The sequence below is a fragment of the Ambystoma mexicanum genome, chromosome 8 (assembly GCF_040938575.1).
Source record: "Ambystoma mexicanum isolate Mex_15411 chromosome 8, UKY_AmexF1_1, whole genome shotgun sequence".
Classification (NCBI taxonomy): domain Eukaryota; kingdom Metazoa; phylum Chordata; class Amphibia; order Caudata; family Ambystomatidae; genus Ambystoma; species Ambystoma mexicanum.
In genome coordinates this window covers 1,056,139,206-1,056,164,380 of record NC_090929.1, presented here as the reverse complement: position 1 = coordinate 1,056,164,380, position 25,175 = coordinate 1,056,139,206, and the positions used below count along the sequence as shown (strand labels likewise).

Here is a 25,175-nt window from a genome sequence, read left to right as displayed (position 1 = left end):
ATGTGTTAATTCCCTCTGTCCCCACAGGCCATCCCCACCTCTGGTCCCCAGTGATGTTCTGTTGTGCCCCCTCCCTACTCGCATACAGGAATTGCCTGTTTTACTTGATTCTTCTACCCTGCTTCTCCCCCCCCTCCAATCCTGTCCCCCATACATCCTAGCTAAGCAGGAGTCTGTCCTGATCCATTCTGGTTTCACCATCAACGCCTTTCGCCAATGCTTGGATTTGATTTTTATGGATTTCATTGACTCACGGTGTGTCACCCTCTCTCAACTCTCATGCTGGACTTCCCCTGCAACTTGTACTCATGGTGGCCCTTGAATCCTGCGGTTCCCATTTTCATCTAGAATCTTGGCTTTTATTTGCGGTTCTCTCACAACATTATGTGTTACTACTGACTTCTGCAATTGTATTCACTCTCCCCTCTTGCTTCTCCACTTTTTCAAAGCTCACTCTGTTCTCTCCTCCTCTCCCTTTCCCTATCTTCTCCCCTTACTTTCTTCTATACACTTACTCTATCAGAATTGTCCTTGACCTAGTATGATAGCAACCTTGTTTGGCCCCCCCTCCCCTGCCCTCCTCTCCAGCACTATCTGAAATGTGGGGGCCATGTACTTTAGTCGCTTGTTTTGTTCCTCCCCTCCCTTTCTACATCCCTCTCCATCACCTTTTGTTAATCTCCGGCTCTACCAGAAATGTCGTCAGCCCTAGTACGGTAGTCGCCTGTCTGTTTCCATTTCCTTCCCACTCTCCCCCTCCCTTCCTTATCTATGGCTTAGCTCTTGCACTATCTGAAATGGCTGAGTACGATAGTTCCTTTCACATTCTTATTGTTCATGGCCTGTAAGAATGTCATTGTATTTTCCCTTGTTCCCGCCCTTTCCTTGAAGCGCTTTGAAACACATTGTGTATAGGCGCTATATAAATAAACTATCATATCATGGCACTTGTAAAGTTGCTCCTCATTTCAGAAGACACTTTAGAAGTGAACTATTCCATGAAATCAGTGGAAGAAAGTTTGGAAGAAGTTGAGGGGTCAGGAAGAGCATTTTATTGAACAGCGAAAACAGACGGCAGCGATGATGGAATAAAGATGAAGTGAGAAATGAGAAGGAAGATTTTTTGAGTGCTGAGAAGGGGGAGTCATATGAAGACTGTAAAGAGGAAAGTAGTGGGATAAAAAAGGGAGTATGTTTTCTTCCAATGTCGTTCTGAATTATGAAAAGAAGAGCAGCGATTGTAGGGTAGGTTGTGGGCGTTTACGAGAGAGAATAAAATAGCCAGAAGGATAGTGGGAATTAAAGGTGGAGTGATCATATAAAGTAGAAGCAGCTGGTCAGAAGAAAGAGGAAAAGTGTTGAATGGAAGGTAAGGAGGTGGAAAGAAGAAAGGTAGGTGGAAGGAGTATGAGTGGAGGTCGTGGGTGTGTGCATACATTCGGTGTGTGCATGCATGCACAGTAAATTCATTTTGCAGACAGGAATTCTGTCGAAGTATTTTACTTGACGAAAATTCCGCTGACAAAACTCATAAAAAAATAAAGGGGGTGGGTGTTAAGGGATTTAAAAGGGTGGGGAGGGGTTTTGGGAAGGGGGAATAGTGTAGGGAAAGTGAGGCCTGGGGGAACCCAAATGAAACAAAAAACACAAAAATCAATCCATTTTTTCAGCGGAATTCCAACAAAGTCAAATATTTTGCCAGAATTCCTGTAAAAAAAAAAAAAATACTAAAACTCTAAATAAAAAAAAGGAGATCTGGAACTGCATGCACACGGGTGTGTGCATGTATGTGGTTGTGTGGAGGATGTGTGTGTTGGGGGGTGTAAACGGGAGTGTGTATGTGAGGGTGGTGTTCAGGGAGGGGTGTGATGAAGCAGCCACGACTCCTGCCATAAAACTGGCTGGCCTGGGATCCTTCTAATGTCGCCAGATAAAGGCAGTTTCTTCCTGATCCCGACACTGGGGGTGGATCACTGCAGAAGGATCATATGGGGTGGAGGGGGAGTACAGGCCAGGAAGATTGGGATCCCCCCTCCCTCCTTTAACATTCCCCGCAATCCCACACTTTTGATGGCTGATTGCCAAACAGCAGACGGTGAAAGAACCAACTGTTGTTGGGAACTCAAGAGTCCCATAATCGCATGAGTACTGGGATGAGGAAGAGGACTGAAGAGGCATGTCGTAGCAGTCGTCAGGCAATTAAGCCTAAGAGCCCACACCTGAAGGAACCTGGGAGGCATAAAAGGCCTCCTCAATTGCAGGCAATAAGAAGGTGCTGGAACTGTGACTGGAGTGCGTGCTGTAGTAGCAGAGGCAGAAAGAAGAAGACAGTGTTGATATCTATGCAGAAGTGGGAGAACCAGAGGGGCGACGGAACGTTGATACAGCAGATTTCCCCTGCTTCTTCCGTGAGGGTCATGTTCCCCCAAACTCCGAGTTACGAACATTAAATGCTTAATAAAGAAGTCAGGCATTTATACTTTATATCTACAATTGGTGAGTGCAAGCATTGCCCAAGCAAAGAGTATTCCCCTATTAGGACTGGAAGCAGCCTTTCTTAAAGCTAGAAAACCATCCAACAAAGACTGAGCCCACAGAGAGTTTAACGTTGCTTAAGAAACAAGTGTGTAAGCATTACCTGGAGCCAAGAGAATGGTACCAAGACTTCTGGGTAATTATTTCAGCTAACAGTTGGCAGAGAGATGAAGGCAAAGTTAGGGAAGGGGAAAATTGCTGCTCATGATTATTATCTGAAGTTCACACCATCCAAATTGCCTGTTGATGAATATTATATGAAGTTGAGACAGAAGAGGCAAACAGGATGTCCCTTTTGAAGATATATAATTCAGAAGTGTGCCTTTGCCCGCGGGAAGGTGTTGAAGTTCCTTAACCAAAATCTTGTCAGAACTAAAAACTGTTTTGAATGACTAAGTACTGAGACTGTGGTGGTATATCTAATTGTCAGTAGATGCAACATTTCAGAAGTTGTTTCCAAATGAAGTGGAGTACTATGAGACAAAGGGTAATGCTCTCATAGTAAACTTGAGTAGAGGTGAAGTTGTTGAAGTAGAAGCATCGGCACTGTGAAGTCATCCTGACAAATCTACCGGTTGTGAATCCTACTCTTGGGACTAATGACATACTAACTTAACCAAGAACTATGTTTCACTGATAGTTGTAGAAGTTGCATGTCTTCTGAACTGTGGCAAAGCTTCGTGGATTACTGGAAGTGGTGGTAACACATTGTGGCTGGGAATACCATTGGTGCTGTTCTGAAGTAGTGGAAAGTCCATATTTCACCAAGAAGAGATTTGCTATTGTTGGAGTTTTGGTTAACAAAACCACCTTGACAATGAAACATCAAGAACGGATTTGAGAACATGTTACCTACTAGGATTACCTTGTTTCATTATTTTGTTAAAAATTGGAGTAGAATTCACTTTGAATCCTAGGGAAGGGAACTCGCCCAGGTTATTGAGAGGTTATGAAGAAACTGAAAGTTGTTGATGCTATTGGAACAGCCATATATGTTTCTTTTGTATTTGATGTTTAGTGTGAGGGAAAGACATCCTGTGTTCCAGTGTTTCCCTTTAGTTTTGGTTACGCAGGGAAATCCTCAGCATAGTAGGGATAGTGAGACATTTAATATCATGTATACTTTAATAAAATGGCATGTTTTGAACAATAATCAAGTATGTGTCCGACCTCGCATTGCTGTCCCCTCACAGGGGTCTGCAGTGTTCACAGTGGTTTGTGCAGTGTTCAGGAGGGGGGGGGTGTCTTTGTCAGCAGAGGTTGAGGTTGAGCTTGAGTGATCAATCCAGATTGGGTGGCCTCCAAACCCTTGAAAGGTGAGAACACAGCTATGGATTGGGGGGCGAGGATTAGACCTCCTCCGTACCCTAATGTTCTCATCAACTAGAGACCCTGGGCCATTTGTGAGACCTAATCCCTAAAATGCACTTAGAAGAAACTAGAGAGGTGGGACATTCCATCGGATCCTAGAGTTGGTTGGACTGCTATACATCTAATCCTCCATTATCTAACTTTACCTCTCCTGCTGGGGAATCTTGTTCCAAGTTCTTGCTCACCTTCCATCTGACAACCATTCCTAGAAAGTACATGCTTCTGGTGGTCTCTGGACCTGTAAAATTCACGTGGCCTGAAGTGGGAGCTGCTACCCTCGCCCCTTCTGCCTGGCAGGAACCAGAGTAGCATGTTGCAACTAAGCTAAATTCCCCAGATCCTTCCTCTGCATCTGCTCACTACCCTGAAATACTTTGTCCTCACCAGAGTAGTCAGGGAATGGTCTTAAAGGGTAACCCTTGTTTCCTCCTTGTTTTCTCTTATGGCCGCTTCATGAATTGCCTGAAGGGGTTGTGACTAATGCAGAGTATGCGTCCCTTCTCCCCTAGGGGAGCCACCCCTTTTGAGGCTAGAGAGCAGAGCCCACACAGTCAAACCCTCCCTAAGGGTTTGGGCAAGCGAGACCTTACTGGGAGTGAATCCCCCTTTAGGGGACAATGACTCCCATTCCTATTGTGAACTCCCCATAGAGGAGATATCTGCTTATATGGGAGTACGTAATGTGGGTAATACTTCCATCTATTTTCCTCGAGATAATAGTGACAAAATATCCATGTGTGTAACTTCCAGATAATATAAACTTTCTATATGCTTGACAACTTGTGCTGAACAATAACGTCCCCTCTCGTTGCAGATAACAGACTAAGGGACCAAGGACACTTGAGTGGAGAAGAAGAAACCCAACGCTGAGGCGAGTCTCAGGTGTGAGGACGTTGGCAAGGGGCGAAGTGCAGAAACAGAGCCAGCTGTAGCAGGGAGGGAAGTGGACACACCAGAGAGAAGCCGTGCATCCTGTACAGCAGCACGCAAGGACTAAAAAGCAGAGCCTGCGCAAAGCAAACTGTACCCGGATTGGAGTCCAGGGATGAAGGGAGGACTGGGTCATCTGTTCTGAAACCCAACAGTCAACAAGAATGGGAGAGAAAACCCCTACACAGGGAGAAGAGGGAAACCCATGCAGAGACAAAACTCTGTAGAAGAGACGATTTGGCAACGCAGAGCCATGCCAGACCATGGAGCCGGCGGTGGTGTGGGAAGCAAGCCTAAAGCTAGCTGAACGCTGGAAGGCTGGCGTCCCGTCCGACTGAGCAACCAGGGTCAGAGGCAGAGACGAAAAGCCCTGTTTCCTCTGGTGGTGTGACAGCAAGGAAGTCGCGGTAGAGCCGAGACCTAGCAACCAACGCTGAGACCAGATCGTCGGGGAGGACAAATCCCTGAGCTCCATATCCAATGGACGCGAACTGCAGAGGGACGCAGTACCAGGGAAGCAAACGCTCCCACAGAGTGAACGCTGTTGAGAGAAACTGACACTTTGAATCAAAGTTAAGAGAACCTTTCAGGGTACAGAAGCCTAAGAGGCCTTAACGAGTGAGAACTCCATCTAAAGAAGAACAAGAGTAATACAAACAATTTGTGCATAGGTTGGAAGAACCAACAAAGCAACGGTAGCCTGAGAAACCCAAATGGACAAAAGCCCCTGTGAATCTGATCGACAGAGGAACTCTTTGCATATAAGCAAGGACAACTGACAAGGTTATGGGAGCCAGAGAAACCCAAAGCAGCAAGCGGCCTGTGTGAACCAAATTGAATACGAACATTTTGCATCCAAGCTGGGGAAGCCAGCGAGGTTATGGGAACCTAAGTAAACAAACGCCCTGTATAAAGTTCATACCCGAGAGTGAAAAAGACTCCTAGAGAGCCATAAAACTTCGGGGAGTCGGAGGGCCACAGACTTGTTCTCAAGAAACTTGTTGTAAGCGAAAACGTATTGAAGATTTCTTTTTTGAATTAAGGTCTGCAAGAAAGATCTGAACTATTGGCAAACTTTATGAACTATTGAGATTACTGAAATGTTATTCCAGGCAGAAGTCTAACCCAGAGACTATATTGGTCTCCTCCTTTCTGTTTGTTTTTCTAAAGTAGCAGGGCCAATTGGCGATTAGGATTCATACAGAGGATTTATTTCAGATTTTGGCAAGCATGCTTAGGTTTTAGTTTTTATAGGTAGGGAACTTCTCTTGTAGACTTAGGGCAAGATGGCAAGTTTTCATTTTTTATTTAAATCAAATTAAACATGTCACCAAATAATTTGACACTTATTGGTTCGCCACGGGGTTCAATTAACATTGCCTGCTTTCCTCATCCTGCTACCATCTGGAGCTCTGTTTACACAACCTGCATCTGGGAGCGGCAATGGGACCGAAACTCCTTTCCACTCTGGGTCTTCTGACCGCCTCCAACCCCCGAAATCCACCACTGGTCCCCTTCATCAAGAACCTTCTGAAGCCCACCCTCTCCCTAACAGTTTTCTTCATAGGGCTTGTTGTCCTGCTCTGTAACCATCTGTTAAGAGATCTATGGCTGAACGTTGGTCTGCATTGCATTTGGTGGAATGCCAAAACTCTACAGTGTGATGAATCCAAAGAAGTCAACACGGATCCCTCGGCGGCAACCGTCTCCAATGTGGCCAGAGGACGCCAGCCGCTACCTGATCCTGTCCCTAGGGGCGGCTACATGAGGGAGGATCACATGGGTGGAGACAGCATCTGGGGAAATGTCATGACTTCATTGGAAGAGGCATGTTATCCCCCATTGGCCCATAAAGAAGACCCCTTCATGCCAATACCCTAATGGCCTATTGCCATGCATCTATACCTCCTTTTAGGGAACATAAGAGAAACATTTTCCCGAAACCCCTTTGGGCCAAACTTCGATCTCTGAACTAAAGGGTGAAAATCCTAAGACAGTCTTTTCCAGTTCTAATTCTCATCCATGTAGAACTGGTTCATCATTTGAAATCATTGCAAGTAATTCCCCCAAGTAATCTGCATCAGTTTACATCTGTGAACTTCATCTCCCACAATTAGTCAAGCACTTGGACAAGGAAGAAATAGGGAATGATGCAGAGCTGACAGAGCCTGAAGCTGACTGTACCTGCTAGTTGTTTTGAAAATGCACCTCTGCGCGGGACATTTAAAGATCGAAAAGCAACTGGAAAGGGAGACTGCTATGTCGGCTGCTGTTTGGGAGAAGTCATCACGCCGCTCTGTGAGGCTTGGAAGCACAAGCCGGTGTGGCAGAGCCGAGGGGCCCACCAACAGAGAGGCAGAGGAACGCTGTGCAAACAGAACAGCCCGCAGACACCCCAGGAGCCAAGGGAAGACTCCTAAGCATTCGGCAATGGGAGAAGGCAACATGTTACCTACTTGGCTCTGAAGCAAGACAGGCATGCTGGAGTGGAGCCGCAAGAGAAACTGGAAAGATGTGGAAGCAGTCCAGAGCGGAAAGCGGGCGGAAAAGCGTGGCCACATAAGCACAAAGAGGACAGAAGGCGCCATACAGAGCCGATGAGTCAACCCAAGCAAAGTGGAGACCCAGGGTGTTTTCGGCCACCGCGCCAAATACAAACTGAACATTGAAACTACAGAGAAAGAGGCATTAAAGAGACAGATGGTAAATCAATGAAACAGTCTAAAAATACAGTCCCTGGCCATATGATTGTGGAAGTGAAAGCGGAACGGTTACTTATGAATGTTAGAAGTCCTGGCAGGCGAGCAAACCAGACATTTGCAAACCTACAGGAAGTCCAAAAGAAGGATATGAACTGTGTTTGCTGAATGAGAAGGAACCTTTGAAGCGAGAAGGAACTTCAAAATGGAGTATCTTTTCAACTAACAGGATTGTTGTGAACTATGACAAAGATAAATAACTTGGATCAAGAATTCTTGACCATTAAGGAAGAATCCAGAAAAAAGGAATCACCCTCTGGGAAATAGGGCAGTTTTACTTTGGAGAATATTTATGTTGGGACTTTTCTATTTTTTCTTTCTTGTTTTTGCAATCACCAGGTTAAAGACATTCTCCTTTTCACCTTATAGTTTGATTTGTAGTGCTAGGGTGGTCAAGATAGAATGTTTGGACACGAGGACAGTTTATGATTTGATATCCTGACACAGACAGATCCTTGGTTTAAGGTAGGTGAATCCTCTTGCAGCAGGGACAGAGGCCCTTTACCAACCTTCTTTGTTTTAATAAGTCTTTCACCAAAAACATGACAACTTTGTGACCGACCTTTATTTCTGACCCCTCTTCAGTACCTGTGACCTGAAAGCATACAGTACCTATATTATTGCAATAACAGGAGCTGGCCTACAGACTATGTAAAAGTCAGTCATTGAGTTTAACCAGACAGTCTGAATTCCTTTAAAGTAAATGTTAGGCAAGATTGTATGTAGTAACCCTGTGGGAGACTACACCAGCCTTGTCCTCTTGGCAATAGGTAACCCAACCTTTGGTATAGGGCTGTACTACCCACGTTGGTAGAGTGACTGAGGAGCCAGGCTTATCTCAAGAGGGCTCAATGTGAGCTGTAGGCTTGTAACAGTTTCACAGTGACGAGAATTCAAATAACACTTATACTCAAGGTTTCTTGATTAAATCATTATTAATTTAACAGTCAGTTTTAAAATAACCCTTCTTTATAAGGGAGCAATATGCAATACTTACTGCAGTTCAGTAAGTAAATACCCCTATGGGATGGCACATAGACACTTCCTACACCCTCAGGTGTCTTCAATTTCTAGGACACTGTGGACATTAATATATCACTTTTTACACTTAAATGTTAATACTGAAGTTGTGGCAAAAAGGAAAGGGCTAGGGAAGGAAACAATGGTTAGCACGTTTCTCAAACAGGTAAGGACTTTAGAATCCCCCAATGCAATATAGATTAACCCTTTTCCAGCTATACAAGTAAGGTATGCATGACTTTTTGGACGGATAGTTAAACACAAAGTCAGAGGTTAAGAAGAGTCCTCAGGGAGCAAGGACAGCAAATGTTAGTTGAGCAAAGTCTGGGGGAGCTGAGGCACTTCTTGAAGATAGGCAAAAGTCTTGCACAATGTTAAAGATAGTTTTGTTGTAAAAAAAAAAAAAAAAAATCACTGCTGGGCCACAAGCTGGGAAGCTTGTGGAGGGGAACGCTGCAAGCAACTCTGCAAAGGGCAGCCAATGCAAGTCTCCACTTAGAAAAAGCAAGCTACATACAACAAGAGGTAAGTACCCCTTAGTTCACAGTACCATAGGTCTGAAGAAATTGTTCCAGCTGGCTTCTGTTCCTGTTGTAGTCCTGCAGATCCTGTTGCTCCTGGGCCTCAGTTGTGGGGACAGGAGGGAGGACGTCTGGGGACTCCTGCACTACAGTTTGAAGGTCGGCAGCAGCAATGGGCACAATTCAGATCAGCAGCACTTCGCAGTTTCAGCTACTCGCAAATAGCATCACTGTGGTTCTTGGACACCTTGTGGACTTTCCTTGCTTTTGGGGTCCAGCATTCTGTTGAGGTGGCTCATGCTTGGTTAGTCCTGCTTTGAGGGAATCTTGAAGATCTTCCTAGAGCTTGGGTCTGGCTTAAATTAGATGCACTCGATTTTGGTGTTCCTGCAGCAGCAATGGAAGTACAGCCAGCAGAGAGAGGGGTTTCCAGTCAAGTTCGTCTTGGGGTCAATTGGATCCACCAACCCAAAAGGGAGAAGTCGTCCTTTCTGGGCTTCTCTAGTCCATGTCGAAATTGGAGCATCAGCACTGCAGCAGGGCTTCACTGGGTAAACCAAGGGTCCAGGAGGTGCAGCAAGATTCTCTTCCCGTTTCTTTCTTTGGTTCCTTCATCCAGTATGCAAGACATTCCCATTCATTAGTAGCCTAGCTGTCCCTCACACAGCAGGGTGGGCTGCCGTTGAAGGATAGCCAGCCAGCCAAGCACCTTTGGGTGCATTCCTGTAGCCAATGAGACCAACCACAGGGAGTTTCGGGAAACTCCCTTGCTTCCTGCTCCTGCCAGACATGCTGGAGGCAGAGGCGGGCTTCACCAGTGAATCCCGGCAAAGACAAAATGAACAAAGGGATCAAACCCGGTTTGGCGCGCAGAGTAAATCTCAAGAAGGACCTTTCCAACAAGAAATGGCGAATAAAAGACGACTGGGGCCATTTTGACAAAATGGGCACCCATGGTGCAATGCTGCAGCTAAGGATTCAGTCTGCGGTAAAAACGCACAATAGTAGGAAAAAGTAAACCAATGCCACCAGCCATTAATTGTAGAAAGATTAATATAAAAATGTTGCATGAGAAGATAGACAAAAGGGATACGAAGTAACCCCTCCAACACCCTATTGTAAGATAGTGAGTGCTGGGTTTATAAAGACAAACATGAAGTAAAGAATTTCACTTTACTACTCTTGGAAACAGTAGTTATCAAAGAGAAGGTATTTAAACCTTAGTAGAAATCCAAAGGATTTCTCAGTGACACTGCATTGAGGGTGCTGTGTGAGACAAGGTAAAAAGATGATGCCTATGGAGTTTGTCAGACTCCAAAACCAAAAGAGACACAGGGTTCCAATCAAAGTAAAATACATGAGTGGGAAAAAGGTCCCACTCTCCCCAGGATAAAAATGAAAAGTCCTAAAGTCCAGCAAAAGAGCTGGGGTTTCTAAGGTGGAAGGGAATTAGCACATTTCTGAGAAGTCTCCCTAACAGTAAACAATGACATCAGGTAGTTGGGTAATTTGTAACAGGCATAGATGTTCGATATTATGATTTTGTTTGGATTTTATCTTTAACTGTTGATTTTTAAATCATGTGGTCCGCTTTAGCAACCACTTCCCACTTTAACGCCCTTGAAACAGCCCATGCATTTCTCTCTATGATATAGGTATATGCTACCAATTCTATAGGTGTTGGGTCTCTTTAGACCCTGCTTTTTGGACATACGGTTATCTCTTTAAAATTACTTAGCTTTCTGTGGATATCTGTTAATACATGGCTATCATAAAGAGTATTTCTTTTAGCAAATACACTGTGTGGAAGTTTATTTCTATACACACAGGAGGAATAATGCTCTTTCGATCACAAAACAATGCACAATAGATAAGAAATCAGATTTGACCACCTTACCATGGGGCGAGTTTGAGGGATATTTTGGGCAGGTTGTGAAGGGGAGTAAATGGAACAGTCACTTGGGACAATACATAAGTGGACATAAATAGATTAAGGACAATAAATATTTGACTTTTATTAAAACCTTTAACAGTAGGCAGCGATGTTACATCAAACAGCAATCAGACTACAGTACGATCATGGTATAGTGCACTTAAAACATGACATTAGTTCTCTTTACCCAGCTTGTTAGTCCTCCCATGAATGTCTTGTTGACATAGACCCTGTGGTATATTTTAGGAAACCACATCCTCCGCGCTCCCTGCCCTGCTGGTACTCTGTGCGAGGTACACCCAGATCCTCATCCCACTCTCAGGGAACTACACGCAAGATACCCTGACATCAACAAAATCTACGCCATAATGCAAAACTGGATGGCATTGAACAGCCTCTGCCCCAATGATGAGAAGACAGATTCTCATTGTGGGCCCCCAATCCAAAATAAACGCTCTGCATCTAGACTATTCTGCCATCAACATAGATGGCACCATAATACCTGTACTGAAACATGTAAAAACGCTAAGCGTCTACTTGGACACAAACCTCTCCATGACCAAACCCATCAACGCCCTCTCATCCTCCACTTCATATACCTCTAAACTTATCTCTCAGTCGTCAATTCCTGACCCCTACCAATTGCATCACATTAGCCAGGGGCTTGATTCAATCAAGGCTGGACTAGTGTTACGTACTATTACTTGGTACCTCCACCTCCAATAAATTACAACTTATTCAAGACAAAGCCCTTCGAGCCGCCCTCCGAATAAGAAAAACTGAGCATATTTCCAAAACCAGAAGAGAGCATCACTGGCTCCCCATCAAAGCTATAGTAATCTTCAAAACCCTGTGTATCGCTTTCAAATGTCTCCACAAAAATGCCTTCATCTATCTAAACCATGCCATTGCCAAAAAAGAAATCATCAGATCCCTAACATCTAACAACCATTCGCCATTAGCTATACCCCGGTACAAAAATTCCAGAGCAGGAGGCAGTAGATTCCAATACCTCGCCCCTAAACACTGGAATTCCCTACCGCTCAACATCAAAAATGAGGAAACTTTAACAGGCTTCAAAAAATTGCTAAAAACATGGCTATTTAATCTATCCTAAAAATAATAGCTAGCATAACAATTGTAAATATTCTGTATTTACATATACCTCTCTGTGTTGTAAATAACTTTGTACTCTCATTTTTATACACTGTTTTTTCTAATAGCCTTAGTGCAACTGCGCCAGAATGGCCGACTGAATGTATGCTCTATTAAGCTGTCTGTAACCTCGCCGTGATACCCAAGGGTCTGGGAGTGTAACAAATGCAATAAATAATAATAAAAAAAGGTAAAGGTCCCCATATATCTTTTGGCCAGCATTTCGATATCACCTTTGCAATATAGCTCTCCTCCCTTTCATAGATAAAAGTTAATGTCTTGAGCCATTCTGCGCAGGTGGGAGCCATCTTGGACTTCCAATATTTCAATATATATTTTTTAGCGATTATGCCACTCAAATAAAGAATCTGCGAACCAGCAGAGACTTTCCCATTATCTCCCAGAAGATATTTAGGAGGAGAGCGCACTGGGGCTATCTGCACTACATCATATAAAACATCAGCAACTTCCTGCCAAAATTGTGAGAGCAGTGGGCAATGCTAGTACGTGTGAAACAAATACACTTGTGCATTTAACATTTATTTCTAACGTTCAGGGCAAACTTGGAGAAGATACTGTAAAGAACTCATGGTGGCAACAGTAAAGACAGAAACAAGTGATCAGAGTTCAAGGGTGTTTATTAAACTGGATATGCAAGGTTGCAAAAACGCCTAATGTAAACCTAAAGCTGAGATGGGAGCAAGCTACGACCATCAAATGAAAAATAAGGCAGTCCTAGTGGCATATTGTCAAATAAAAGGGCCTATACTAAAAAAAACTATTGCCAGTCCTTACAATTAAATACAAAAATAGTGTGGGATAGGCTTCACAAAAAAGAAGTGTTCAAAAATGCTAAATCAGTATGTGGTAGCCAGAGGTCTCCCTTCCCCATGTTTTGAGCACAGGAGAAGGTGGGACTTCTGAGCACTGCACACTCTTGAGCTTCCCCAGCACGAGACAACAGTTACGTTCTCAGCTATCAGGACCGTCGATGGTCAAGTCTCTTTTCTCTTAAAAGTCTCTTGCCTCAGTGGACCCGATGTATTAAAAAATAAACAAGTTCCTTTTTGTTTCGACGATGGGTGATGACTTTTCACCCCACCCCTGGGCCCCCCTCTTCCGGGCTCAGATCCCTCTTGAACGCCAGCCTCCTTCCGTAGAGTTCACTTTGGCTTTCCTTGCATTGACGAGTCTTAATGTCTTTAATAGTTCCCTGTGGACATCCCTCTGTCGGGTTCACCTCTGTCAACACACCATTCATTGGGAATTTAGGATTCGCCCCTTTCCATCGGGCTCACTCTTACCAACTTTTGCCCATCACACAATTTCTTCTACTTTCTTACAATGAGGGATTCACTTCCCTTAGCTTTACAATTTTCTGCTGGTCAAAAGACTTTCGACTGTACAGAGGATTTTGCTAGACCCCTGTATGACCACTTAGACCCCTTTCTCGCCCCGTTCCCAAGGTCTTTTGGTAATGGAAGTTTCGACAATAGGGTAATCGCCCAGAGTTTCTCGAGTGAGCATCCATGTGGTGCCAGACTCCTCTGTAGCTGGTTTTCCCCTCTCGTATTAACAATTCTTTGTACCTTTCTTCAATTAGCTGTTTGCTATCTTTGTTCAAAGCAGTTTGGTTTCTTATCGGCTCTCCCTTCGACTCACCGGCTGTGATGAACCACTTGGCTTTTCTCGTCTCTGGAGTCAAGGATGGTACCATGGTGGCAAGCAGCTCTCCCCGGCTTGGTTATCAGCGGAGGAGGGCCCTGTGTACCGTTGAAATCTGCTGCAACGCACACTGGCTATTGTTCGTGGTCTTACAATTCCTTCCATGGAGGCTTCGCGGGCTTGGCCTGGAAAGGGAAAGGTCGGTTCTCTCCTGGTCACACCTTTCGTTTCTCTCCCCCCTTTCTCCTCCACTTGCACTGCCGTACTTGGATAGTTGAGCCATCGTGCGGTCTGCCTTGCTCGTCCTGTGCTCTCGTGCTCCACCTTTTATCCCTGCTGGGAAGGGAAAGGGCTGTCAGGTAGGTGCGTGTGTGATTCTGGTCAATTGCCTGACTTTGCCTGACCCTTGTAGCTCTGGTATTAGTCTGTTGTCTTTTGTGGTGTGCAAAAGTGTTTGTGTGGAAAAGGGGGGGCGGGGGTAGTCTTTCTGAATATCCTACGTGGTAGGATGGGGGAAAGGTGCTGGATGAAGGGGATAACATCTCACCAGTCGGTGTCACACTTCCACTCCCAAGGACCCCCCATCCAAGTGACCCCCCGCCCCCACAGGAACTGTATCCAATAACAATGGCCGTGTCCTGGCCACCTGGATGACAGATCCCTGGGGACTAGGCAGGGAGACACCTTCAGGTTTCTCACAATACGCTCTGGTGTTTAGTGGAGTTGATTGAACACTTTAAATTGTATCAGTCGAAACCTTAAATTTAGTGATATATCTTTGATTAATCTGTACCATCTCTGCCATTGGTCGTCTCTATTTCAATATTTAGAGCGGCTTCCCACTTTTGCCATGTCCCATTTACTGTATTCTGCCCTTCTTGACCTACTCGATATAACCTAGATACCATCCTCCTAGAATCTCGACTTGATGCCACTGCTTCCAAGCAGACAGTCGTGTCTGGCTCCTGCAGGAACGACGGCCATCGCCGGAGGACCGCAGCCTTTACCCTGTAATACTGCAGCATCTTAATAGGACCTCCTCCTAACTTTGCTATAAACTCCTCTGGCGTTATAAATCACCCTTTGCGGAACAGGTCTCGTAGGACCAAGCACTTATCAACATCCCACACCCTTTGGATGTCTAGGTGGAATGTCGAGGGGAGCCCTGAGCAATTCCATAAGGGGCTCACCCTGCAGTGACCCCTAATCTCTTGAATAGTCTCAACCATGCATTCACTGTTGTGCGGACTTGATCGAAAGGGCATGCATCTGCATGTCTGTCAGAAAGGATGATCGAGTTAAGATTCGTCAGTGCTGCACTGAGGGCATGTTGTATCTGCCCGGGAGACGAGGTATACCAATGTAATAGAACTCAAAATTAGGAGCTGCGAGGCCCTCTTTGTTATATGGTTCCACTAATCCCTCCAGGCACATCTGAGCCACACCCTTGCCCCACACACTCAATAGCCAGGGATCGCAGCTTAGTGAAAAATGCTCTTCCGGGCCATATCGGGATGGTGCTAAAGTAATATAATAACTTAGGGACTGCCAGGAGAGTAGAGACAGCCTCCCGTACAATGACATTGGCGATCAGGCCTATAGTTGTAGTTTATTAGCTAGAGTGTCAAGCTAAACCCCATGATTATCAACGTATAGGGATCGGTGTGAGCGAGATACCATCATGTCCAAGTATTTAAACCTGCTAGGGACCCACCGGAACACCAGCAAATCTGTAGGTTCTGCCAGAATAGTGAGCAAATTTACAGACCTCTTCCAGTATTGGTCCCATATTCCTCTGTGGATCTCGGATATATAGTAGCGCATCATCAGCGTATAACAATATAATTTGTGGCGGAACCTGCTATTCGGATCCCTCAATGACGATGTCGCTCACGCATCAAGGGTCTCTATTGTTCACGCGAATAATAGGGACAGAGAACACCCCTGCCAAGTCCCACGCCCCAGTCGGAAGGCTGCTGACACTCTGCCGTTAGCAACGGGGTCCGCATACAAAAGCTGCACACACTCATTGAAGTATGTACCCAACCCCATGTGTCGCAGAAATCCAAACAGAAATTTACAGGACACAGAGTCAAATGCCTTTTTGGCGTAAAGGGAAGCAGCTACTGCCCTGGAACATGGGTTAATCTGCAACATATGCCAAACAGCCTCCCAAGGTTAAGCGCAGTCGAGAGGTCTGGGATAAATCCCGACTAGTCCGGATGCACCAACATCGACATGTGCGGCAAGAGTCGAGTGGCCAATACTTTCGCGAATATCTTAGCGTCTGTATTGAACAAAGACAATGGCCTGTACGAGGCCATGTCCTGTGGCCGTCTGTTTGGCTTGAGCAGCACTGTGATGATGGCCTCGGACAATGTTGGTCGGAGCCTACCCGATTCCAATGATTCTTCTCATAATTTAAGCATTTGTGGTGCAAGAATCAACCCAAGTTCTTTATGCAGCTCTACGCCCAGGCGGTCTGAACAGGGATCTTCCCATTGCGTCTGCAACCTCCTCCACTGTAATTGGCAAGTCCAGGGCAGCGCGCACCTCCACTGACCGAGCTAGGAGAGCAACATCATGGATATACCGATCAATCTCGTCCTCAGAGCATCGGTCAATGTTAGCATAAAAGGTCTTGTAATAATCTCGGAATTCCCAATTAATGCCCTCGACCGTGGTCTGTATGTCCCTGCACATCCCTTAATGGCAGAAATATGTTGTGTAACTCTCGCCCCGAACATCCCCGGCTAAGAAACAACCTGGTCTGTCTGCTTCTCCATAACTGCATGCCTGGGAAGGTCTTGCCATGCATCGGATCTCTTTGTCTACTAGATCACAGAACTTAATAAGTTTCCTTTGATCAAGCATAAGAGTGCCCTATCTTTTGTAGTACCATACTCATTCTCTGATCTTCTCAGCTCTATCTCAGTCTCATTAACTATACGCCAGACTTCCCTTTAAACCCTGGCGGTCGTGGACATCATTTCCCCCTTCATCCATACCTTTAAGGCCTTCCACACCACAACGTAATGAGGCACTGATCCCCCCCCCACCCCCATTACCCTCAAAGAAACCCTCAGTTTTGTCCTGTAATGAAAGTCGCAAATCAGCGTCTTGCATTATTGAGGGGGCCATCCTACACAGTGGCCGAGGTACAGCAGATCCCTTCCATCGTATTGTTATCTCAACAGTTCAGTGAATCTCAACATCTTGCACCCGTGTCACCCATGCAATGGACAGTAACCAATTTATCCTGGACTGTCGGTCATGGACCGCCGAGTAACAAGTGTCCTCGGCAACCCCTGGGTTTCAATCTCTCCAGACATCTACCAATTCAATTGGAGCCATAAGCTGGGTGACCATAGGCGCTGCCCCGATCAGACTTAGCTGAGTGGTCTTGGATCGGTCCAGTACATTGAGTATCTCAGCCAGGTCCCCGTAAAAACCTGTGTCATCTATATTTGGGCTGTATGCGTTTACCAATACTACCATCATGCCAACAGTCTTCCCCCTACTATCACATAGTGACCGTGTGGGCCGATGCTCCCCCCCCCCTGAAAGCGCAATGCCCAGTGTATCAAGGTAAGCACCCCCTGGAATGTGTCGAGTATTCTGTGTAACACCGTTGATTCTCCCATCTGGGTGCAAACTCCCTGTTGAAAGGCCCTTGAACGCGCATTTCCTGTAGCATTACTACTTTGGGCCAGTGACGGTCCAAATACGATAGGACCTTTCATGCCTTAATGGGGTTAAGGCAACGGATACTGCAGGTCATTAATTTTACCTTTTCACATGTGCCTAATTTTCACATGCCACCCTTCAATTACCGTAGATCGAACCGCATATGTCAAACTAGTATCATCACTGACAACTTTTTTTAACATAACTCCCTCCGCCCTTTGATGCCCCTTCACGTAAACCAGATGCTCATAACCTTTCACAGCACTGTCAGCCCCCACCTCCCCGATCAACTCCCCCAACTGGTTGATACTCCTCTATCCCACCCTCATCTCCCCCAACATGATGATGCCATCCAAATTCAACAGTGGAAGACTCCTGGGGTGCGTTGGGAGCAGCAAAGTCTGGCATATGGCAGCCATCTAGCCTTGCGTCCGGCATCACCTTAAAACAATAGTCCTGTGTTATGTTGCATTATTCAGTTTTAAACAAGGATATAGACATAAGGATTTCCAGATCAAACTCCTCCAACTGCCTGTGCATTTCCCTCTCCCGGATCTGGGCTACGGTTGTTTCTACAATCCCGTGGTGGGATGGGAATTGATGACTCAACATAGGCAATGGCATCAGAAGGGTTTTCAAAAAAGTGTGCGTGGCCTCCATGTTGTATCCGTAGCATGGCTGGAAACATCAAGCTATATGGGACGTGTCTTGCTCCAAGTAGCCTTTTCACCGGGTCATACGATCTCCGAAGGACCTGGACCCCAGCAGCAAAGTCCGGGCAGACATGTATATCGTTGGTTTCAACACAGAGTGTACCCTTATCTCTGGATCGCTTCAGGATCAAATCTGTCCCTGTAGTTAAGCATTTTTTGCTATAATGGTACGTGGGGTGGGCTCCAGGCTTGGGCGCTGGGGCCATGATACAATGAGCACGCTCCACTAAAATGTACACGTAGAACACTTCCTATACACACACTTTCTTCAATAAAACCTCTATGAACTCCTCCATAGGCCCTTTGCATGACGACTGGTACCCTCAAGATAGGTATATTGCATCGGAAACGTGATTCCAGATAACCGCCATTGCCCTTCGTCTTGCCCAGTTCCGAGCTCAGGTCTGCTATGGCTCAGTCGCGTCGGACCACCTTGTCCTCCACCCTCCCCAGTCCTAGTCTCGGCTTCGGTTATACAGCCATTTTTCTTTTTCAAATTTGGATTTCAATGAGCTGATGCTTGAAACACTATCGTCCAATTTGATATTAACCGACATGAAGCCATTTTGCATAGCAGCATTCAGTTGGTCGCCCCGAGTGTCTCCTGGTGTTATACTGGACTCTCCACATGTAGCAAGGATGCCAAACCCCGAGGCTCTGGGTGGGGAGATAGTAAATGAGTCCATAGGGCCACGTTTCTTGCTGGCTCCCTTAGTCATGATGTTTCTTCAACAGAAGCTTGCTGCAAATGGTCTTGGCCAGGGGACATTTTTCCCAGTCGGTTTCTCAGCCTTACACTAAAATATGCCTTATTTCACATGAATGTTGAATAAATGTTATAGGGTCCCCCTCAGATACAGGTCACAGTGGTTGTGTCCCGCCTCTCAGGAGCTCACCGGCAGTGCTGGAGTGGGCCGGCCACCCACAGTTCCAGACAGAGTCTCTGTGCAGGATCACAGGTCAGCTCCTTCTACGCGCCGGCAGCTAAATCAGCAGAGCGGGTTCCACCGTCGTCCCACGGAGCAAGGCGATATTTGGCCCTTCCGTGCGCCGCACCATCTGCTGCCGCAATCTTCTGCAGATATCAATAGCAGCAGGATCTTTAAGCAATAAATATTATGCCAGGGCCAGATTCCCGACTCAAGCCGCCATTTTTCTTCGCTGCTCAGCCGACATTTTTAGTACGGCCTGCTGTGCTCTGGAATGCAACATGATGGGTGAAGTGCTAGAGTGGAGGCAGAGGAAGTGAAGGACAGGGGCAGGTTAGAGGCGAGGGAAAATGTTAGCTAGCAGGCAGATGAAAAGGTTAACTCTGAGGCGAGGAGGTAGGCTTTTAACTTTGTTTAGAACAAATCCATATGGACACTTTCGCTGATGTCCTGGGTAAGAGCATTCCATGCAAGTGGAGCAAGAAGAGAGAAGGAGCGGAAGCGAGAGGAAGCACAGGTAGGGCGAGGAGCCACAATGTCCGTCTAGGAGGCAGAGCAGCGATTACAAGAAGGCTTGCAGAGGTGGATACATACAGTGGTGCCTTGCCGTGGAAAGATTTAGGAACCAGGAGAAGATCTACAAATCTGGCCCTGTATTGCATCAGCAGCCATCCAGCCCGGTGACGGACCGGTAGCAAAGTTAATGATCATTTCGAGAGGACACAACACATAGTTGGGGAGACCAAAGAGGATGCTGGCTCAGTAGTCCAGTTTAGAGGAGACACAATGGTTAAGAGATGCTTGGTGTTGTTGAATAGAAGGAGGTACTTGATTATCCTAATATTTAGGAGGTTGAGGCAAGCTGCTGTTCCAGTTTAGAAGATGAAAGTAGAGAAGGATCATAGATGACACTGAGGTTTCTAGCTGAAGAAGAGTAGGGGGGTGTGTCAGATGGGAACTGGAAAGGCAGAGGAAGAGATGAAAAAGCTTTTTGCAGGGAAGAAGAGCACCTATGTTTTTGTAGAGTTTAATATCAGAGTGTGAAGCCATCCAATATTTAATGGCAGAGCCAGTTGGACATTTAGTTAGAGAGATCAGAGGAGAGTTCAGGAAAAGAGAAGAATATCTGGGTGCCATCCGCGAGAGATAGTATGAGAACCCAAGGGAGGAGATTAGTGCCCCAAGAGCAGAGGCGTAGAGTGTAAATAGGAGTGGCCCCAAGACACAGCCTTGTGGAACACCAACAGAGGAGTGAGTTGAGAGGTGGTGTTGCTCCAGGCGACAGAATTGTCGAGGTGCAAGGTAGGATTCAATCCAGGCAAGGGCTTGATCACAAATCTCAAGAAAGAATATTAAGGAGAAAAGGGTGATTGACGGTGTCAAAGACAGCAGACCGGTCAAGTAGAATTAGGATAGAGGATAGGTTGGAGTTCTTAACAGAGGTAATGAAGTTGGACACATTCATGAGAGGAGTTTCCGTGGAGTGACAGGAGCAGAAACCTGCTTGTAGGGGTCTCGAAGGTTGTGGATGTGTAAGAAATTGCTAAAACGGCTAACACAACCCCTTTGAGTACTATAGTGCGAAGGAGACATACAGGGAGAAAGCTAGCCGGTAGGTTCAACTCAGCCCCTTGCTCCTTTAGGCGAGGGATGACCGTGGCTGTTTTGAAAACAGAGGGAAAGCAAGCAGAGTCAGAGGACAGGTTTAAGACAGTCCATATATTGTGTGCTTCTATGGACTAGCTGCAACTTAGTACCAACCACTCTCTCCTCCCAAGAGTAAAATCCCATAAGTTTACCATTGTGGGAGTTTAGTCTACCATGGTGGAAACCTTGCACCCTGTGGTGGTCTTGGATCCCCAAAGAGGACTTCAGAAAAATGTCCCCTCCCAGCTGTTAGGACAGTTTTTCTGAAGTCCAATTAAGGGCTTAGTAAAACTTTTCAACTGAGACAGCACAATACTCCACTCTTAGTATAAGGCTGCACACCCGAGTAGGGGTGCATAGACAGAACAGCCAGGCTTATTTTAGGAGGGAGAGAGGGCTGTAGAATCAGTACAAAGAAATGGTCCAAAGAAACACTGAGGCACTATGTATTGTAAAAATAAAGGGTTGATTTAAATACACATTATATATAACCACAATTATAAAAACACAACACTATGCTTTAAAGTACAAAGACCCAAGCATAGAACCTTATTCAAAACACTTAACAGTAGTTCTAGGGAAGCCAAAACCAATAGTTACTTTTGGATTACTTACAGTAATACAGGGTAGTAGACCCTAGCAGTGGTACCGTGACACTCAGCAAGAAATCACATAGTAAGTTAACTGGAATATGTACTTTTCAGAAAAGTGGAAAACTTATTTAAGGAACAGTAATAACCTATAGCTCTGGTTAAGGATAACAGTTATTCTAGGGGAGTTGGACCTTCTGACGTAATAAACAATTACACTTACCTTTTAGCTCAGTGAAACAGTCTCTAAGATCAGTAAGCACATATTACACTATTTTAGGATGGCTCAAGGAAGACCAAGGTTAGCTACACCCAAGAACAGTTTTCAATGATGGCACACAGCTGTTCTAGGCAGATAATACCTAATAATGTAATATACTATTACAGTTTGCTTTTCAGATCTGTTCAATACAGATTACTGTAAGCAATAACTAACTTGTTTTAGGATGGCACACAGCCAACACAAGGTATGTTAATGTCTACATATCACATGATTCACATGAACAGAAAATAAACCACCGTGTCTCAATACTTTAACACGCTTATACAGTGAGTGGTTATTACTTATAGATTCACTCTTTGTATCTCGCACTTGGGAGACCAACCTTTGAAAATCCTTAGGACAGGCTGAATTATTGATCTCTGTCCCCCACAGATACCAGACTGTGTACAACAATCTTTAACCAGTAAGGGTACAGACTTTTGTTTACATGTTAATGTTAAAGGTCATTAGTTATGTTAAAGGACATTTGTACCACGCACCATCACCACCGGAATGGTCCCCTGGTGCTCCGGCGGCTCTGAAAGAGGAGGGGAGGTTGAGTTAGTGGGAGGAAGCGAGCAGTGATGTGCTGTTGGCGGCCTCAGCCCGGTGGGTCAGTTGGCTGGCCCTGGGTTGTTTGTAGCTGGTAGTCATCGTTTACAGTTGTGCAAGTCTATGTGTGTTTTTGTTTTGTTGTTGCAATGTAGTGAAATTTGTGTGGTTTGTTGTGCTGTAGGTTTTGGTTGTGTTTGGTTTGGAGCTTGAGAGGTGTACGCAGAAGGGGAAATTGTTAGTGGGGTTGGTTAGATTGCATCTCTATCCTGAATTGAGGTGCTCGGCTTGCGTAGTCTCCCCTGATGCGGCTCTGTCCTGATCTGGGTCCGTTTGGCATACAAGCTTCCTTACTCCTCTGGCCCCCACCTCTATCATCCTCCCTTCATACTCCTGTGGAAGTGCGCCTGCCAATGTCAACATCTCAGATAGTGTGGTGATTGCCAATATCTCGACAATTCTACAACACTGGTAAAACCTATATACTTTTTAAAGGGACTATAAGCAACTTAAAAGGTAAGTATAACCTAAGGCAGACTTATTCTGGACAGGCTAACAGCAAGTCACGGTAAGCAAGACCCAATTGGGGACACTCATACATTTACCCTAACAGGAATAGTAAAGTAACCAACAGCATTACTTTTGGAGAAGAGGCACAACCAATTCACAGATTAGTAATTTAACATAATATATACACTTTTCAGAATAGTGGAACACACATTCAAGGTAAGTAAGAACTTTTATAAATGTTCACTCTCAGAGTTACAGTTATCAACCAACTACTTTTACACTTGTTATTCTTTTCAAGGCAGAACCCTTTTCTTATCCAGACCTTCCCTTATTCTATAGCATGAGTTCACTCAGAGGCAGTAGAGGGACCCCAATGGCCTAGGTGCCAGCTGTGGGCAGGGTGAGATAGGGTTCAGTTGCAGGCATAGTCAGAGTTCCAGAGGAAGACTGTTCAATCAAGTAAGTATTTCACTTTAACATTAGTTGAGGGTCCAGGGACTTGAGAAGACACCCTAGAAGGATTCCGCAATGAACTGGATGAGTGGCTTACCAATCACAGAAAACACCTCAAAGCTATATACAAATCACAAAGGCTTAAGGTAGGTAAAATACCCGAGTCAGCACAGAAGAAGAGTTGCAGCAGGAAGACTTCAGTATCTGCAGCCAAAAACCCAGTCGATGGATTCCTTTGTCAAGAAGACGGAAGACCGGACTTTGGTAGGACCTTTGCAGCAGGGATCCCGGGAGAAGGCTCCAGGCAAGAGTTTTCTCATGGCTGGATGTGGCTCTGTGGATTTGGTGCCTTTTCCTTTTTAGGAGAACAGAAGATGACAGAATATCACTGGTCGGATTCTCGCTGTTTGCAAGGTCCAGCACTCTGAAAAGGGGACTTTTCAGACTCTATTCATGTCTCTGGAGGTCAGCAGGATGCCCACAAAGTTTCAATAAGATTTGGAAGGATGTGCAGAGTACAATGGCTCTAGGTCCCAGGGTATTGGGGTATTGCGGCCCTGCAGGGTCGCAGCACGATGTGGGATGGCTCAAATGCAGGTCTTCGAGTCTAGTGGGTCTCACTAGGCTCTGGATTGGGGATGTCGTTCTCGGAATCCCCAGGTCGATTGGAAGGAAGGGTAAAAGCAGGCTCTGGTTACACCATAGGCTCTCCGTTGGCTGGAAATCATTTCAGCCGTGTTGAAATCATCTCAGCAGTGTTTTCTTCATCATCCTCTTCGGTTTTGGTCACAGTAGTAGACTACCTCCTTCAGCTTCCAGGATTGGACTTCTAAGCAGGAACCCAGCCAATCAAACAGCCATGCAACATTCAAACTTGGGGAGTTGGCAGTCCTTTCGGGACAGCCAGCTGCCCAGTTTTAACTGGATTCTCACAGGCAGGCTGGAAGACAAAGGGCTGCATAGTTTTGGACTCCTCCCTTGCTTCCTGCATTCAGACACTGTGGAGCCTGGACAGGTTTGCCCAAGGTCTCCCGCCGAAGGTAAAATTAACACAAAGGAATTTCCTGCCCTGGATGTCAGGGGAAGGAACAAGAAAGGAAAAGGAATGCTGAAATGGCGCAAAAAGAAGACCGGGCCATTTTGGTAAAATGAGCACCCATTGGTGCCTTTATCGGGCTGTGGAAACAGCCCCTGGTAAACGTGCACCAAATTAATAAAAAGGTTCACAGCCAACAAGCATTAAAGGTACGTATGTCCTTGTAACATAAATGTTACATTGAGAATGAGAAAGGGATACCCAGTATCCCCCAGCACTCCACGTAAGTTGGGGGGTGCTGGTCTCACCTAATAAAAAGTAAAAAGGGAACCTAAAATCCTTAATACCCTTGGGAACTGTAGTTCTCACAAGGTTAGCCAGAGAGAGTAAAAGGGGAGCCCCGAGGGCAACCAAGAGGTACTATGTGCGAAAAGTTGTTAGAGGATAAAATTAAAAAGGCACTATGAAGAGTCTTAAAAATGACACCCATAAAAAGAGTAAAAGACTCGGAGGGTGGAAAAAGTTTCTCGCTCACTGAGGTATAGGGAACAATAATCTACCAGTCCAGCAAAAAGTTCTGGGGTTAACAAAGGTCAGGAAGATTTATCATGGATATGAAAATATGAACCAACAGCACAAAGTCACGCAGTTGCTCCCAAAGATCCTGCCTACCCACGCTGATGGAATGACTGGCAGTTGGGACCAAAATCAGATGCAAGGGAAGTTTGCAAAGGGCTGTGTCTGCATACGCGCCATATCACAACAATTGTTCAATGAAAATGCTACTTGGAATCATGCTGTGGTCCTAGCTCCTTCCCAGGGACGATATCCCATAAATATAGAGAAAAGGAGACAGCAGATACAAGTACTTATTTTTTTATTCTTTAACCTCTCCAGCCAACTGTTA

General features: G+C 45.5%; 1 protein-coding gene across 1 annotated transcript in view; it reads right to left on the bottom strand.

Moving 5' to 3' along the window:
• The window catches only part of BMS1 (BMS1 ribosome biogenesis factor), a 798,176-nt gene that overhangs the window by 43,626 nt on the left and 729,375 nt on the right, over positions 1 to 25,175 (bottom strand). The window lies entirely within an intron of this gene.